The sequence below is a fragment of the Jaculus jaculus genome, chromosome 16, assembly GCF_020740685.1.
Source record: "Jaculus jaculus isolate mJacJac1 chromosome 16, mJacJac1.mat.Y.cur, whole genome shotgun sequence".
NCBI classification, from domain to species: Eukaryota; Metazoa; Chordata; class Mammalia; order Rodentia; family Dipodidae; genus Jaculus; species Jaculus jaculus.
Window position 1 is genome coordinate 61,796,358 of NC_059117.1, and position 19,606 is coordinate 61,815,963.

Below are 19,606 nucleotides of genomic sequence, written 5' to 3' on the forward strand. Positions count from 1 at the left end.
AGCCCTTCATTCCCTGCTGATCACTCCCCTCCATGCTTGAGGAGCCTACTGGAATTGCCTTACTGGGGCCAGGTCTGCTCAGGGTCCCCACATTCTTTCATGAACAAATCTCACTTTCATTCTCTGTGGCAAAGGTGTCCAGTTACACTTCTACCTTCCTTCTTTGCTAAGTAGGAAGCAGTAGGTAGTTGTGGGGTTGGAATTCTAGAAATTTCCCAAAGTGGAAAAATATGGCTGGTAATGTGTATCTTTTAACCCTCATCACCCATCTTTTTAATTTTATTTGTATTTATTTATTTGAGAGCGAGAAAGAAGAGAGAGAGAAAGAGATAGGGAGAGAGAGAGAGAGAGAGAGAGAGAGAGAGAGAGAGAGAGAGAGAATGGGCACATCATGATCTCTAGTTACAGCAAATAAACTCCAGATCAGATGCATGTGCCACCTCGTACGTCTGGCTTACGTGGGTCCTAGGGAATCGAACCTTGGTCCTTAGACATTTCACACAGGCTCTATAACTGCTAAGTCCTCTCACCAGTCCTCCCCCATGACCCATCTTGTCTAGAACTGATATGTGAGGGTAGAGCTCCATCCATTTACTTTGAGCCAAGAGGCAACTTTGTTTTTTTGAGGTAGGGTCTCACTCTAGCCTAGGTTGACCTGTAACTCACTTTGTAGTCCCAGGCCAGCCTCAAACTCATGGCAATCCTCCTACCTCTACCTCCCGAGGTATAGGATTAAAGGCATGGCCTACTATGCCCAGAAAGAATGGACCTTTATTCTCTGCAAAGACTCCAGATGCATCTGGCTTTACATGAGTATTGGGGAATCATCCAACTTGGGTCCTTAGGCTTTGCAAACAACAGCCTTTACTGCTGAGCCATCTCTCCAGCTCCCAAGAGGAAACTATGAGGGTAAAGCCATGAGCTAGGAACAGCAATGCAGAAAGGATGCAAGTATCCGAGTGCCCAGTGGTCACACAGCCACGCCTCCTGCTAGAGAGCGACAAGAAGCCTCTGTGTGTTCAGGCCACTGTCATCTGCTGTGGCAGGCTCTCAAAGTATGTGGGAGCACAAATTTAGATATTTATGTGATTCAGACAGTTAGTTTCAAGCTATTGTGTTTGCTTACAGATCAACAGACCTAGTTAAAGCCCAGCCCTGCCTGGGACAGTGCCATCTGGAAGCCGTGCTACACGCCTACCTCAGTCTCCTCATCTAGAAATAGGCAATGAAGCAATGCAGGCATAAACGCGATTGCTGCTCGGTAAGGCCATGTTAGTTGCCCAGAGGAAAGAACAGAAGCTAAAACTCAAGCCAGGATATTTTCCCCTGTGCTAAAAGCCCTTCCAAGAGTCTTGTGGTTGAACAGGTCCGGGTTGCTGCCTCAGTAAAATCAGTGAGCATAAGAGCAGTTCCCGTGATGGGCAAGTGGGACAGATGCGGCTTGAAGGCGGGAAGGATTGGGAGACTGAGCATAAGGCCCTTCTTGAGATGCTTTTGCTGGGAGTGATACCAAGAGGATTAATCACAGCCTGCTGGAGTTCTGGACTGTTCTATCCATCAGTGGCTCTCACTCTTATTTTCTTTTTGATATATTTCATCTTTTATTACTTTTACATTTAATTTTTACTGTGATAGGAATATAGTATGAGATGATCCCTTCTAAATTGTTTTGTTTAATTAGACAGAGACAGAGAGAATTGGTGTGCCAGGGCCTCTAGCCACTGCAGTCGAACTCCAGACATGTGTACCACCATGGGCACATATGCAAATTTGCACGCTTGCATCACCTTGTGCATCTGGCTTATGTGGGAGATAGAGAGCTGAGCATGGGTCCTTAGGCTTAGCCAAGCCATCTCTCCAGCCCACCCTTCTAATTTTATTTTTTAAATTTATTTATTTGAGAGCGACAGACACAGAGAGAAAGACAGATAGAGGGAGAGAGAGAGAATGGGCGCGCCAGGGCTTCCAGCCTCTGCAAACGAACTCCAGACGCGTGCGCCCCCTTGTGCATCTGGCTAACGTGGGACCTGGGGAACCGAGCCTCGAACCGGGGTCCTTAGGCTTCACAGGCAAGCGCTTAACCGCTAAGCCATCTCTCCAGCCCACCCTTCTAATTTTTGAGAGCACAAAATAGTATTGGCAATTACCATTTGTATAGCAGATGTCTACAACTTACTCATCTCATATAAAAAAATCCTTCACATCCACTGGTAGACTTCCATGTTGCTTCCAACCCCAGGCCCTGGCAACTAGCATTGTACATTTGCTTCCTTGAGTTTAATTTTATATATGTCCAAATAACTGTGTGTGTTTGTGTATTTATATGTATATGTATACGTGTGTGTGTGTGTGTGTATTTAGGTCTTTTTAAGACAGGGTCTTGGTATGTATCCTAGGCTGGTCTGGAACTCATTATATATTACAGTTTGATATCAAAGTCATGGCTATCCTCTAGCCTAGCCTCCTGAATGCTGAGATTACAGTGCTGTGCCCAACTGAATTTGGTTATATTAAATATATCATTTAAATGGAAAACAGTTCATAGATTGGACTTCAGCAGCTCGTGTTTTACACTAGTTCTCATTTTTTGGAATAAAAGCAAAACCTAACATACACACACACACACACACACACACACACACACACACACACAGAGAGAGAGAGAGAGAGAGAGAGAGAGAGAGAGAGACAGACAGACAGACAGACAGACAGATTGAGGAATTTTCCAGACCCTGGCTCCAGGAGAGTAACCTACCCTGTTATTGATATGAAAAACACCGATACTTTCTATCTTAGTATTTTCATTGGTTAAGTCAACTCTTAATGGCTTGAAATAAGTCCTTTCAAATGGATCCACAAAAAAGCAGATTCTCCTCAAACTCTTACATTATGTTATTTCATTTCTACTCTCATGCACATTAAATGGTTGGAGAAAAATCTGCTAAATTAAATTAGATTTGATTAGAAAATTTATATGATGGGTGGGCACCGTACTGTATGTGTTTTAAAAAAAATATCCTGGTTATTTAAAAGAGTATTTATGTTTTTAACAGATGATTCAGTTTTACAAGGGCTTCATTAGCGAACTGACTTTGCGTTGGGTGAGTTAGCTGTGTGTCGGGGGAGTTAGATTGGGTTGGGTGAGTTAGCTGGTTTGGTGAGTGAATTGGGATGTGGTTCTTTGCTGGGAGCCCTCAGGGAGCACACAGTGTGTCCTCTGCTGGGAGGTCTCAGGGAACGCACAGTGTGTCCTCTGCTGGGAGCCCTCAGGGAGCACATAGTGTGTCCTCTGCTGGGAGCTCTCAGGGAGTGCACAGTGTGTCCTCTGCTGGGAGCTCTCAGGGAGCACACAGTGTGTCTTTTCTGAGAAAAGAAATCACTCTCTCTGGCTGGAACATTTGCTTGGCACGTCCTCAGATCCCTTGGCTCCAGCTCCCCAGAGTCTCCCTAGCATCGTCTTCCTTTCCTTTCCACAACACTTGCTTTATCCCTGCCCCTGTCCCGGACTCATTTTCTCGACAGGCTCTAAAGGGTAGAGGTAGCCCCCAGGGGCTTATCTTCTTTGGCTCAAGTCCTTGGCTATATTTCAACCAAAATAATTATCTTCCATTTTACTCCCTGACCTAAGAACAAACAAATAGAAAGATTTAAGTAGAGTTGCTTCGAAGTGCTTCAGAGAGAGGGTGGAGCTGACAGGTCACTGGTGGCAGGATTCGGGGTCAGAGGTGATCATGTGACAGCACTCTGGTCTGCCCGAAGCGGAGGGCAGAATCGAGAGGTAGCTGTGTCTGAGGTGGCACGGAAGCCTGATGCCAGCCCCCTTCACCGAAGGCTCCATGCTGCTGGGATGCACGTGAGGAAGTTTGCGGTTTATAGGTCATGGAAAAGTAAGCAGGTGAGCAGGAGTAGAGATTAAACATTATGAAAAGTTCCCCATCCTTGTTGTGGGTGGTTATGGAACAGAGAAGGTACTGGAAGATTGGCAGGTCTCTGGTCCTCAGAAACTGCCAAATCCCCTGAGACCCAACTTAACAAGCAGCTATGACAAACTTGTTTAGATTGAAGTATCTGGTACAACTGTCTTTTCATTTACCAAGTGGTTCACATTTTTTAATTTGCTATTTTCTTCTTTGTTGTTAACAGACGTGTGATTTTCGTCGTGTGAGATGCAGAGCCAGTTGGCATATACACCACAGAGCCCACGGACACACGACACTTCCAACCACCGCGACAGCCCCTCCTGCCCCTGGCCAATCCCTCCCACCTCCTTCTCTCTCTGAGCGAAGGACTGTGCTGGTTCCCAAGATTATGGGTTAGCTAGGACTTTTCTAGAACCAATAAAATGTCTGTGCTCTTCTAGGCCAAATGCTTCATGCTTTGAGTATCCAGAGAAAGTTCTCCATGGCTTCTGTACCTGAGATGGAGAGGCAGTCCCCCACAAGTATTCTGAGGTGCCCTGTCTTTGGGGATGGGGCCTCAGAAGACACCACCATTCAGGAGGAGGCTGGAGCTAGCAGCCACCATCCTCCTCTTCAGAGTAGCTGTCCTTCTACCTGCTTTCCAAATTGACATTTGCTGTCAGGTTTCATTTGGGAAAAGGTGAGAATTATTTAAAATGTATGCATGCATATTCACATGACAGGAATCATTTTATTAGAGAACCATAGATCTCAAGATTCTTAGCCATTCTTTCTCTATGAATAGGACCATCAATTACTGGTAATGTTTTCTGATATGAGCTCTGACTGGTCCCCTCCTGGGAAGGCTGGGAGACAGATGCAGCCAGACTGGGGCACCCCGAGGGAGAGCTTGGGCACCAAGCGCTGTAATATTAGCACCAGTTACCATCAGATAGCACCAGTCCGACCAAGGCGCCTAGATAATAGGCTAGAGGCCACTGGCTAGGAGAGGCACAAAGACAGCATTCAAAAGCCCAGGCTCTGGCCGCCAGCACATTTCTGTAAACTCCACCAGGTCCTGGTTTCAAGCCTGAGAGCTGCCCTCCCGCCAGAAAGCCATGTTTTCATGGGGAGCTTTTAAACTGCTAAAAATAATAAACAGAGAAGAAAGTGCTGACACAGCTTTAAAGGCAGAAACAAACGGAAGCTGCTGTTCTAATAATGAAAACAAACTGGCTTCCAGATTACAGCCCAGAGCTCCAGACAGGCTGCTGGATGTCACCGCCACCACACAGGGGCATCCAGAGACAGCCACAGGGAGGGGGAGGGATCTTCACCACACGACACTCACACTCTTCCTGGCTCGCTCCAACCAACGCTTATCTAATTCTTGGACTTTTTTTTAAGCACTCAAGGAAAAGATACTTGAGCCCAGACAGTTAGATCTTCATCAGTTTTCTTGCTGAACACGTGGGATGCTCACTTTCCACTCAATGCTGTCACTGCTGGGACAGAGGAGCCCTGACAAATCTGTCCCACTTCTGTTCCCTGATAGGATTTTAGCATTGATTGTTTTCTACTCTTCCTGAATACCAACTGAGTTCAAAGCTGTTGGACCTCACAAGTGTCCATGCCACAAGCTGCTAGGTGCCGCCTATTGTTAAAAAGCGTCAGTTAACACAAAAATCACAAGTGTGCAAGTAGTCAAGCTCAGCCTGATATCTGACCTTCTTCCTCGTTAAGTCATGTGTAGAACTTGGCACCCAAGCAGGTCGGCCAGAGAGAGAGGAAAACCACAGATCTGAAAAAAGAAGAAAAAAAAAAAGGAAGCATGAGAAGATACATAACAGTTGCTTTAAAAAAATTCCACAACATTTGGTGAATCTGCACTTGCTCATGTCTTTATGTTTAAGTTGGGTCAGGTTTCAGAGCTGTGACTGTGAATACACGCAGAGCCCAGGCAGGTGAGACCTCACCCCGAAGGGGTGATGGATTCAGGGGAAGGGGCTCCCATGGGGGCTGCAGTGGGTAACAGAGGCGGGGACAACTTTTGGGCATTCCAAAGACAGCTTTGTATTCCCTGCCTGGAAAGATGGCTGAGGCAAACATGAATCTCAAAACGATGAGCTTTTGTTTTCTATTTTGCTAAACAGGGCCAGCTTCATATCAGAAGACCATTCCTGAGACAGGGCTTAATATATAAATGCCATATTGCGCCCTGGTGGGAACAGGGCTCCAAAACATTTGCAGTGAGACAACAGATGCGCTACACGCACAGACGTAGGCATGTTAGCAGGATGCCGTGTTGCCGCAAGGCCGTGGCCCCCGCGATGGACCGCTGTATTGGGAACACATCCCACAGGTACAAACAATGGAGCAAGATGGCCAAACACAAGCAGCGTCCACTCGTGTGCTGCAGAGCCTCTGCGAGTGTGTCAGCAGGGCGAGGGGAAGGCTGCTTCCCCGCTGTGGCCACACGGTTTTTGTGGTAGTTGTGGCGAACCACAGATGACCAGAGGTTAGCAGAACAAATGTCTCCATCCTTCTACCCAGAATGGACCATTGTGCCTACTTTTGTCCTATCTGTTCTTTCTCATTCATTAAAAATAAATAAATAGGGGCTGGAGAGATGGCTTAGCGGTTAAGCGCTTGCCTGTGAAGCCTAAGGACCCCGGTTCGAGGCTCGGTTCCCCAGGTCCCACGTTAGCCAGATGCACAAGGGGGCGCACGCGTCTGGAGTTCGTTTGCAGAGGCTGGAAGCCCTGGCGCGCCCATTCTCTCTCTCTCCCTCTATCTGTCTTTCTCTCTGTGTCTGTCGCTCTCAAATAAATAAATAAATAATTAAAAAAAATAAATAAATAAATAAACAGAGCACAGATATAATTTCCTTGATACCCACACCCCAGATCATCCATTGGTTTATATCTTTCTAGACCCCTCTGTTTCTTCATTCATATACATGTTTGTGTATCAAGGGGAACAGCTATTTTTTTTTTTAACAAAGTCTCACTATAGAGCCCAAGCTGACATCAAAGTCATAGTGATCCTCCTGCCTTAGACTCTCAAGTGCTGAGGTGTCAGACACGAGCCATTGTGCCTTCCTGTGTGCCTTTAATTTATCATATGACATGAGTCTCTGTGTGCACACTGCTTTTTCTCAGCATGTAATCATTGTTCAGTGTTTGTCAGAGCATTTGTACACAGGCATCCAAGTCCCTGTGATCCCTGCTATCAACCTTTCTCACCCTCCTCCCCTCTCCCCTTCCTCCTTCTGCACTTTTGACTCAACTGCACATGAGCTGAACTATGCAGATCCTTAACAGCTTTTCCCCTGCCCTGGCACACAGAATAAATATACACTCGGTTATTGTCCTGTCACCCAGCACCCAGCATTTATGGCTCTATAAAAGCACTTGTTATATCATTAACATGATTGTTGGTTTGTGTGGGTGTGTGTCTGCTTGGGAAATGTGAATATTTTCCCTGCAACTCAACTTGGGGCTTCTAGAAGATGCCTTGCCTCGTTGCTCACAGGCCCATCCACACCGTGGCTCCTTGCAGAACGCACACCCCGTGTGGAGAAGGGCAGCTCAGAGTTTCTCACAATCATTACTATTAAGCTTCCTCCACTTTGCCACCACATTGAGGAGGACTTAGAATTGTCTGTCTTTTCCCTTTGGAATCTCTCCCCGACCCTCATCCAAGGTCTTTCTAAAGCCTTCAGCTCGCTCTCACTGCTGGACTGTCAGGAAGTGATAGGAGGAGACTGAAGAGCGAGGCTCATAGAAGCATGCGGCGATTCTCAAAGTGAAGAGCCACCACAGGGAGAAGCCGTGTCTGGAGCTGTTGTTATGACTAATTATGACTAAGCACCATTACTGTTGCCAAAAATAGACGTGCCGGTGTAGAAAGACACTGTTAGATTTCAATACATGTGCATACATGTATGCAATATCTGTGTGTGAGTGAAGGTGGGCATACACCACAGTGCACATGAGAAGGCCAACTTCAGGTGTCCATCCTCACTTCCTGTCCTGGGGCAGGGTCTCTCGTTCATCTCTGTATGCCCAGTTACCTGGCCTGAGGGCACCCAGGGATTCTCTTACTGCACCATAAGCATGCCGGGATCGCACATGCTCAAGCCGCGATGCCCAGCTTGGATATGGGTTGTGGGGATCTCAACTCAGGTCATCAAACTTATAACATTGTGCCATCTCTCAGCCCACAATATATGTTTTCTGAGAGTTAATTCTGATTTAGGTTTCTAGAAATATATATATAATTGAGTCCATGAAGATAATATAAAAAATTATATTTAATAATACAGAATTTTAATTATTTTTATATTTTTAATATATTATTATTATCTTTCTTTCTTTCTATTTTTGTTATTTACAATTTTTTGGCAAGCCCACAGACTGGCCTTTTTTTAAAATGTGAGAAAGCAAAAGCAAGAGAGAGAGAGAGAAAGAGAGAGAGAGAGAATTGGCATGCCAGGTCCTCCAGCCACTCAGTCGAACTCCAGACGTGTGTGCCACCATGTGCACATATGCGACTTTGTGCGCTTCTGTCACCTTGTGCATCTGGCTTATTGAACATGGGTCCTTAGGCTTCATAGGCATGTGTTTTAACTGCTAAGCCATCTCTGCAACCCTGCAATTTTTTTTTTTTTTTGAGTCAATGAGACATTTTCACTTCGCAGTCCATGGAGCCCAGAACTCTCTATGTGGTCCAGGTTGGCCTTGAACATGCGTTTGTTTTTTTTTTTGCCACAGCCTCCAGAGTGTAGCATTTTCACTCAACATTTATTAAGCACACTTTATAGGCTGGGTTGTGCTAATGACGTCATCTAATTACACATAATTTGCTCTTCCTCGGGACCACATGAGGCAGGTATTATTAACAGGCCCATTTTCCAGATGAGGAAGATGGTTAGACGTTTGCCCACAGAGCGAAGAAGATTCTGGCCAGAAACCGCTCCCTGGCACTCAGCTGTCAGAGGCCCTGTTCTCAATGCCCAGGAGCCAACTCTGGCTTTAAAGATAACTGTTGAGGTGAAAAGCAGTGTTACTGAGGTAGCTTCCAGAATTTGCATAATATAGGTGTGTCTCAATTGAGGACCAAACGAATTCAAGTCTTTCCGTAGGCAAGTTCAAAGTGACAGACTCCCTGTAATGAAGGCTGCTGAGGGAGGTGCGGAGAAGCCTCAGATGTTTCCAACTTAAACATACGCACTTTCCAACTCTCTTAAGAATTTTCTCAGAGCTCAAGGGAAACTTCCCAAGTTCATTGACTTGAGTCAAAGCCAAAATGAGGACCCTTCCCTGAGACAACTTCAGCTCAGAATGTGTGATCCTTACACAATTCTAACTGGGGCACAAATACATTAATGCTGTGGTTATTTTGTTAGTTTCAGAAGAATCTTGTTTCATAAGTGATTTGTATTTATCTTTGAAATTTGTTTCTGAGCTTGAAACAGTTTATTTTGACCTGCGGTAAGGTTGGCATTGTTTCCCATGGCTGCTCCCAATTAATGCAAATTGAAGATTTAAAGGAGAGATACAGATCTTTTGCCTCACTATACTAATGGTATCTGTAAATGATGCTATGCTTGATATATTTTAGGCAAGGAGGCAATAACCATACAAATGACACTGCACATAACAAACTAGCAAACATGTAATGTGGATTTTATTGCAAAGGTTTAAAAGGGTTATACATATATAATTTAACTTTAAAAGGGTTAATATTTGGCAAAATTATTTCCATCTACCCATCATGATATCAATCACCTGTCATCCATCTATCTATCTATCTCTCTGTCTGCCTATTTGGCTATCTATCTTCTATATATATCCACATATCAATCCATCATCAATCTATTTACCTACCCATCATATCTATTATCTATCTATCTATCTATCTATCTATCTATCTATCTATCTATCTATCATGTATCCATCTTCAGTCTCTCACCTCTCACCTGAGAGATAGTGAATTTTGTTAATATCCTACTTTCCTCTTGTGTTTGTTTTTAAAAGGCTTACTCAGTCTTTTTAATTTTTATCTTATCAGCTATCCCATTACATGACCAAGTCATAGTTACATTTATTGAAGGCAGGTTGTGGTGATTTGAGTCTGTTGTCTTGTATAAACTAATGTGTTTTGAATATCTGGTCCCCAACTGGTGGCAATTTTGGAGATACAGCCTTGCTGGAGGAGGTGTGTTGCTGGGGGGAGCTTTGAGGTGCAATAGCCAGTTTCCATCTTGCCACAGCTCAGCTCACCCTGCTGCTGCTGTCTTCCCCATGCTGTGGCAGAAATGACGTCCAGCCTCTGCTCATGCCATCCTTTCTCCTGCCATCATGAAGCTTCCCTTTGAGACTATAAGTCAAAATGAAAACCTTTCCTCTCATCAGCTGCTTTTGGCTGGGTGTTTGTTCCCAGCAATGAGAAGGTAACTTCAAGCCCAGTGCAGTCTTTTCTTCTGCTATTCCCAGTTCTCCAGGGCACAGTCTTACATAATCACAGTTGTCACGCACACAAGCTTTGGTGCCGGATAAGTCCTAAGACCTGGAATTCGCTATTTAGTGATAACTGCACCTTTCATGTTTTTGATTGACAGTTCTGAATTATGTTCTAAAGAGGTTGTTTTGGTTACAGCGGACGTCTGAAAGTCCTGTTTCCCCAAGCCTCTATTGGCACAAGTGGCTGAGCCCTTTCTGCTTCACAGATAAATGCAATCTCAGCTGAGCTCATGTATTGCTTGGGTGAAGCAAGTTCAGGACGTTTGGGTAGGCTCAAAGCATTTGTGTTTATTACTCTGTGGATTTTTCTCCTTTTTTTCTTTCTCCTTTCTTTTCTTTCTTTTCTCTCTCTCTCCTACCTGTCCCCTAAGCATTGCCCATGGTTTTTGTTGTTTTGTTTGCTGCTGGGTTTTTGACAAAAAATGTTGATGCTTTATCTGTTATAGAGAAACAGATTCTTGCTCTTAGCTTTGCCTTTTAAGACTTTGTCAAGGTGGATTTTTTTCTTCTAATTTTGCTTCTTTTTAAAAAATATTTTATTCATTATTTATTTATTTATTTGAGAGAGACAGACAGAGAAAGAAGCAGAAAGAGAGAGAGAGAGAGAGAGAGAATGGGCATGTCAGGGCCTCCAGCCCGTGCAAATGAACTCCAGACGCGTGCGCCCCCTTGTGCATCTGGCTAACGTGGGTCCTGGAGAACTGTGCCTTGAACTGGGGTCCATAGGCTTCACAGGCAAGCGCTTAACTGCTAAGCCATCTCTTCAGCCCTTGCTTCTTCTTTTTAAATTCTGGTGAAACTTAACATGAGATCTGCCCTCTTCAATGTCCAGTTAGGCATTGCTTACAATATGTGGAGAGTTTCGTCCTTCTCTGTACCATCTTTCTTTTTTTATTCTAAATCATCAGTATTTATTGAGCATTTAAACTTTTTTTAAAAATTTTTTTTATTATTTATTAATTTGAGAGCAACAGACACAGAGAGAAAGACAGATAGAGGGAGAGAGAGAGAATGGGAGCGCCAGGGCTTCCAGCCTCTGCAAACGAACTCCAGACGCGTGCGCCCCCTTGTGCATCTGGCTAACGTGGGACCTGGGGAACCGAGCCTCGAACTGGGGTCCTTAGGCTTCACAGGCAAGCGCTTAACCGCTAAGCCATCTCTCCAGCCCGCATTTAAACTTTTTAAAGTATATTTACATACATTGTATCATCTGCCAACTTGTGAATAAGACAGTGGTTAATATTACTTAGTTTTGCAGATGAAGAAACTAAATTCTAGAAAAGTAGAAGCCATACAGGTTTCAGTAATAAAAAACAAGGCTTATTCCCACAAACTCTCTGTTAAAATTCTGACATACTTTCTCCTTTAGTACGTTCCAGGTAGTACAACTATTTGGGATGAGGGTAGAGGCTCAATAATATCCCTTCTTGGGCTGGAGTGATGGCTTGGTGGCTAAGGCCTTTGCCTGTAAAGCCTAAGGCCTCAGGTTTGATTCCCCAGGACTCATTTAAACCAGATGCACAAGGTGGCACATGTGTCTGGAGTTTGTTTGCAGTGGCTAGAGTCCCTGGTGCACCCATTATCTCTCTCTGTCTCTCTATCTGCCTCTTTCTCTAATAAACAAAATATTTAAATAATAACAATAACAGTAATAACATACCTTCTTATTTAGCTTGCACAGGGATGCCACCAACCAAATAAAATCATAGAATGTAAAATTTTGATATGAGATTATTCCGTATATGAATAGGAAACTCAGATTTGCAAGACTATGCAAAATCAGGGGTTGAATTCAGGGCTTCAATTACCTTTGATGCTATTATGTTAGGGAAGGCAAAGCCATCTCCAAACATACTATTTATGATCACTAACATATATTCAGTATCATGTACCATGCTAAATATTGAGTATAAATATGTATATTCTATTGACTGGGGTAGAAAATATAACTACTCCCTTTTACACACAAAAACTCATCATAGTTTGTTTTTGCATTATAATAAAATTTGGAAATCAAGGTGAACCTAGGTAGCCTGACATTAAAATCAAAGACCAGTGAGGTCTGCACCCCTTTTTATCATATAACTTTGCAGTTCTTCTCACTAAGAGGTTGAACCCATTTCCCTGAACCCTTCCGTACTGTATTCAGCTGTATGATTTTTGCCCCTATAGAATGTTATCAGACTTGGTGCATATAGAAGTTTGAAAATGTTCTTGCTACGTTGAAGTGCATCTCTGTTCCTCTGTGATTGACACAAGGGCCTGCCATGAGCTAGCCTGTTGGGGTATGAAAAACCCAGTGGAGCTGGCTCACATTAAGCTGTCTCCATCAAGCCAAGATGACAGAGTAACCTAACTGACATGGATGCTCAGAGAAGCCCCAGGGGGCACTGCCTGTACTGGGAAGACCCCACTTCAACCTTCACACTTACGAACTTAGAAGCCATAATTCAAATCTGTGGGACTGGGGGAAGTTTGTGATTATTCCAAGGAAGCCCAAGTAAAGTGTTACACACTAATCACTAATACAGAATTTATCCTGTTGCATTAAGGAACAATTATATACAAGACAGTTTAAAATTGGGCAATGAAATTCAGCCCAATATCTACCACATGTCAGACTGATCAGGGAAGACTTATCTAGGATATAAATTGATCTAAGTATTTAAGCAGAAGTGCTGGGCAAAGAAAAGATACACAAGGCTGGAGGGATAGCTCAGCCATTAAGGTGTTATCCTGCAAAACCAAAGGACTCAGGTTCAATTCCCCAGGACCCACATAAGCTAGGTGGACAAGGTGACACATGGGAGTATGTTTGCAGTAGGCAGAGGCCCTGGCACACACATCCTCTCTCTCTCTCTGCCTCTCTCTCTGACTCTAATAAATGAATAAAAATAAATAAGTTTTAAAAAGAAAAGACACATAGACAAAAGTAGAAAAGGATATTATCTAAGAACTCAGCAAAAGCAGGATATCCCTCAACTCTTGGGGTAAGGATGGAATAGTAGATATTACAAACTTATGGCCCAGGTCACCCAGTGGCAATTAATAGCTCAAAGGACATTCCCCACCGGAGATGGAGCCACAGAGAAGACCATCACCAGAGGTGCCATCACAGGTAGAGTGAGTGAAGAAATCACTGGATCCCTCACCCCTTGATTCTTTATTCCTCTAAAACCTTACAATGTTTGAACATGCAGGAGACACACATCTATGGAAGACACTCCCTTTTAAGAAAGAGAGGAAGCAGAAGCAGGACGTGGGGCCTGGCTGGTGTGGAGACCATCACAATCTTCCACTCACACAAAGGCAGAATAATCTTCCACTCATCCAAAGCCATCATGATCTTCCCTCATCCAAAGCCATCATGATCTTTTACTCATCCAAAGCCATCATGATCTTCCATTTATCCAAAGTCATCATGAGATTTGCCCACACGAAGAGTGAGTGCTTCAGCCAAGAGCATGACTGATCCCCAGCACCAGGTCAACTGGAAGATGAGGCAAGGCCCAGGGAGTGCAGCAACAGAGAAGGACCTGAACACAAATAGCAGTGACTGGAGCAAAGCACAAGTCATCCAGGAGACACAGTGAGTGAGGCCTTCGGGTGTGGTTTAGAAGGCTGTGTGTTTGGGAGGGAAGCAGATGGGGGCAGCGGGGAAGCTGCAGAAAGCACAGAGTTGAGGCTAGAGCTGCAGTGACTATGGATTTGAAGCCAGGAGGATTGGATTTGTCCTCTGGAGACCAGGGGGATTTAAATGGCTCTGAGGAGGGTGGGGGGAAGGGATCCACATCATGCCTCAGGAACCTTTATGTGAGATAAATGAGACCAGGGGTTACTAGTAGTTGAATATGGACTTTAAGGGCATCCACAACTCTCCTTAACTAACGTGTAGACATTTGAGCAAGTATACGTTTCCTGGAAATGGCTTTCAAGCGGGTTTCAATGGACGCCATGACCTCTGACCCCATCAACAGACGTTAAGCATGGGAACCAAGGAGACCACGTAGAAAGCTCTGCGTGTAATTCTTTTAATGAGGGCTGAAAACATGATGGTAGCCATGGTGATGGGAAAGAAAGCAGATGCAACATTTTGAGGCCCAGTTTAAAACAAATAATCTAGATGTACGTGGACAGAAATAAAACAAGAGCCTGGGGTTCTGAAAGGTTCAACTCTGGGTTGAATCTGTCTGCTGCGCTGCCTTTCCTTCCCTACAACTCAAAGGGCAATTAATGTTCCCAAGAGAACGTAACATTTACTAAGCTGAAGAGGAAGAAAAACTCGAGCAAATATGTCATCCGTGTCCTCTCCCATGTCCATCACAGGTATTATTAATCCAACAAAATCTTTCCCAACTGCCTCATAATGGGTATACACACAGTCGGCGTCAAACAGCACCCTGGCCAACCATTGCCAACAGACTCCACATGGAACTCACACCCCATCTCTAGGACTTTTCAACAGGGAGACTTATCCTGTTCACTTCCACACTAAACTCTAAATAATGGCTTGTCAAATTCAAAACAAACTGCTTAGAAAACTGCCCTCCCAAACACACAAACACACCTACAAAAAAGCTCTTGCAAGAGTGGACGAAATTCTAATATAATAAATTCTCAGCAGTAATTATTTGGTCACGAGCCACAATACAACATGTTTTAAACTGCAACACACATACAGGTTTATATAGATATATCTAATTAAAACAAAATTTCTTCAGACCCTATCCTGATTGTCTAATTCACTGAGATAGTTATATTCCACAGGAAACTGCCATATTCCATTCTATTTTATTGGCTATTTCTTTAAAAGATTTAGCAACGACCTGCTCAATTGATTTCATTGCCTGATAACGGGGCCCTGCCACCATTTGAAAAGACCTTCTTAACAAAATGACTAAAGCACTTTGACTTTATTCACCAATGTAAACATATCCACAAAAGACCAGTTCTGAGCAACTTAGCAGGGAAGAAAATCTCTTGGCTCCATTCCCTGGTATCCCGGAGGAAGCCAAGGTTTACTGAGCCAACTTTTGTACTTGATGGGTGACAATGACCGAAAGGCAGAGATCAAACCCTCACTCTCCCGTCTCGACACATCTCTTCCGCTGGGTAATTCACACCGTGCAATCTTGAGCTTTGCGGCTTTGCTGTCATTTACTGCTCGTTTTCCAACAGCAATGGAGTCTCTGCATTGCTTTACTCTCTGCTTTCAGTAGAATTAGATTATTCTTCCTCTCACCCCGTGCAACAAAGATGGCATTCATCCCTCCGGAGGGCCACCCCCTGAGAATCTGCAATCAAAGTGTGGCAGGGAAACGGCTACCCATGAAAGAGCAACAGCAGAAGCCAAGGACTGAGCTTGTCAGCCCAGATTAGACACAAGAACACACTTTGTAAGAATTGCCTTGACGGAGCGAACACAACTGCGCCCAGAGCAAAATCATCAAGAGAGACAAATGCAAAAAAAAAAAAAAAAAAAAAATCCCAAGCAAACAAACTAAAAGGCCTAAACACAGACAACCATTAAACACTATTTCTCCATGTTATCCCCACACACAAAACTGGCTATTTTTAAAAGATTTTTGTGGTTGTTGTTTTCCTAAGAGGACAAATGTCTAACAGACATTCTAGAAGCATCATATCAGAGCTCCCATGAGGAGTCTTCTGACAGTCCTCTAGTATTGGAGTATCCCTGTGATGTTTTGCTTTTTGATGTTCATCTGTGTTGGCACTGTTATTCCTCTACTTCCTGCGTCTCCCTGCTCCTCTTCATCAACTGGCCCCCCATTAGTGAGGGCGTCACAAGCTTGATAGGTCTGTGTTCTTTAATTAATCATTTCTGCTTCTAAGAGTTTACCTGAAGCCACTGACAATGGGTTTAGTGACGGAGTTGTCCACTAGTGTTAATTCTAACAGGAAAAGGCTAGAAAGATATATAATCAGTTATGGAAAGTGGTCATTTTTGGATGTTTTGTTTTATTCTCACCTGTATTTTCTAAATGGCCCAGAATAAAAAAATACACAAGTCAGCTGAAAAAATAACTTATCTGTGCTGGAAGATCGTCACCACTCCAAGTGAGCCATACTTTCATAGAGGTTTAGTGCCCTCCTGGGCCAAGGGATCAGGACAAAGGTTCCACTACTGGGCACCAGGGATAATTGCCCCACCAACTTCCAAAGTTCTGATAGGGATGAAAGTAAACTTTAAAATGTGTAACGTGCTTTAAAAAAGTGGTGGTACATAAGAGCCTGATATGTTAGGTGTTTTTACACTGGCCCAGAAAGGGGCTGTTGGGTACAATATGGAACCCAATGTGAAAAGACAGACTGGCTCTAAGTGGTCTAAAGCTATATGCTACATACAGGGTGTCATTCTATAGATTGTGGCAGCCTACACAGGGTATACAAATGCTACAACTTACAAAATAGCACCTTTCAGGGCTGGAGAGATGGACCAGTGGTTAAGGCACTTGCCTGCAAAGCCTAATGACCTGGGTTTAATTCCCCAGTGCCAATGTAAAGCAGGATGCACAAAGTGGTCTATGAATCTGGAGTTCATTTGCAGTGGCTAGAGGCACTGGAATACCTGTTCTCTCTTTGTGTCTTTCTCTCTGTGCAAGTAAACTAATAAAGAAATATTGCACATTTCAAATACATCCAGTTTATTTTATGTCAATTTAGCCTCAATATGGTTGCCTAAAAATGAAGATAGACTACTTTTCTAGGAAGCAGTTCTGAGATACTTGCTCCCACCATACCAGCCAAGAGAAACAGCAGATATGAATTCTGAAGTGACGAAAAGTCACACAGATGTGTGGAAATGAATGAAGCAATGTCCTTGTGAGGGACACGTGGTCCAAGGGTGACAGCAGTGGAAATGAGACAAAGTTTCTTTTTTTTTTTTTTTTTTTTTAGTTTTTATTTATTTATTTATTTGAGAGCCACAGACACAGAGAGAAAGACAGATAGAGGGAGAGAGAGAGAATGGGCGCGCCAGGGCTTCCAGCCACTGCAAACGAACTCCAGACGCGTGCGCCCCCTTGTGCATCTGGCTAACGTGGGACCTGGGGAACTGAGCCTCGAACCAGGGTCCTTAGGCTTCACAGGCAAGTGCTTAACCACTAAGCCATCTCTCCAGCCCGAGACAAAGTTTCTTATGACCATGACACCACTGTCAAGTATACAGATGCAGTCAGGGAACGACTGGAGCCAGATTGACATATGCAAATGTGAGCATGCCAGGAAAGAAGCAAACCTACCCTCAGTCATTTAGGTGTCCTCTCAAAACCCATAACAATAGCAAGTTAGAATTATTTACAAGTCCTCTCAAAACCCATAAACAATAGCAAATTAGAGTCCACAATAGCAAAGGAAGAAGGAAAAAACTAATGATACAGAAAGCAGGCAATGAAGAAAACCAACCAAATTAACTGGTTTTTGGAAAGCAGCAAAATAGTTCAGAGGTCAAAGTGCTTGTTTTCAAAGCCTAGTGGCCCAGGCTCGACTCCCTAGGACCCACTTAAAGCCATATGCATAAAATGGCTCATGCGCTTGGGGTTCACTCACAGTGGCAAGAGACCATGGCATGCCCATTTTCTCTCTCTTTCTCTGTCTGTCTCTTTATGTCTCTCCCTCAAATAAATAATCAAAAATATTTTTAAAAATCAAGAAGTTTGTTGCCTCATTAATCAAGAAAAAAGAAAATAAAAATTCTAAATGTAGACTAAGAAAACAAGTCCATATGAATCCTACAGACATTAAGAGGTAAACAGATAGATAAACACTTTATGACATTTGCAAATCTAAGCGAAATGGAAAAATGACTCCTTTTCTCAAAACAGTAAAGATATAAAAATGTGAGTGGTTCTATTTCCACCCAAGAAACTGAATTTGTACACGACAATCTGCTTAAAGTATTTTCCAGTTTTAGATTGTTTTACTGGTGAATTTTACCAAACACTGAAGATAAAGGCCACACCAACCTTACATAATTCTTTCAAAATGTAGAGGAAGAGTCCTGGCCTCCTACAAGGCCCACAGAGCCTTGATTCCTTACCTGAAGACAGGAATTATAAAACAGGAAGCACAAGCTAATCAACTGGTAGAAAAATACCAAATGAAATATTAGTGAACTGCATCTTAACGTATCTTTGAAAGGCTAACACATTGTGAGCAAGAAGATTTACTCTAGACATTCAAAATTGGTTTAGCATTGGAAACTCCATCAACATAAGCACCTTGTTTAAAATGAGAAAAAACAGACATGGTCGTGTGAGCAGACACTGAGAAAAAAAAAAATACCTCTCCATGTGTTCATGATGAGACAAGCAGTAACCAGGTTGACCACAGGTTTTGTTTCTTTCGTACACACATGAATGTATGCGGGTGTACGTGTGCATGTGTGTGAGCCTTGTGTGTTGCTCAGGAAGTCCATTCCCCTCCTTTTAAAAATATTTTATTTTTATTTATTTATTTGATAGACAAAGAGGGAGAGAGAGAAAGAGAGAGAATGGGCGCACCAGGGCCTCCAGCCGCTGCAAACAAACACCAGAACCGTGCGCCCCCTTGTGCATTTGGCTAACGTAGGTCCTGGGGATTCGAACCTGGGTTCTTTGGCTTTGTAGACAAATGGCTTAACTGCTAAGCCATCCCTCTAGCCCTCCACCCTCTTCTTTATGATACAGGGTCTCTCACTGACCTAGAGCTCACAAATTAGGCTAGACTAGCTTGACAGTGAACTCCACATCCGGCTGTCCTTCCGGCCCTGAGCTGGGATTACAGGTGCAGCCCACTACACTAGGCATGTTTTGTGGTACTGGAGATTGAACTCAGGCCTTCATGCTTAGGCAGGAGGCACTTTATTCACTGCTACCTCTCCAGACCCCATATAGTTTTTAACTTGATTTTTATTTGAGAGAGAGAGAGAGAGAGAGAGAGAAAGAAGCAGAGTAAGGGAGAAAGAGAATGGGCATGCCAGGGCCTCCAGCCACTGCAAACAAACTCCAGATTCATGCGCCCCCTTGTGCATCTGGCTTATGTGGGTCCTGGGGAATGAAACCGAGGCCCTTTGGCTTTGCAGGCAAACACCTTAACTGCTAAGCCATCTGTCCAGCCCGCCACCCCCCCCCCCATACAGTTTTCAAATGTCCGGTTTTCCTGGTGTTTTCACATCATCAC

General features: G+C 43.7%; 1 protein-coding gene across 3 annotated transcripts in view; it reads right to left on the reverse strand.

The window, feature by feature from the left end:
- Positions 1 to 19,606, reverse strand: part of Thrb (thyroid hormone receptor beta) — a 385,099-nt gene that overhangs the window by 210,137 nt on the left and 155,356 nt on the right. For 2 of the 3 annotated variants that reach the window (XM_045135631.1, XM_045135630.1), the window contains exon 2: positions 5,627 to 5,700. The exons of the other annotated variant lie outside the window; for it this stretch is intronic. The gene's annotated coding sequence lies outside the window, so the exon portion shown is untranslated. The remainder of the gene's footprint in view (positions 1 to 5,626; positions 5,701 to 19,606) is intronic. 3 annotated transcript variants of the gene reach the window in all.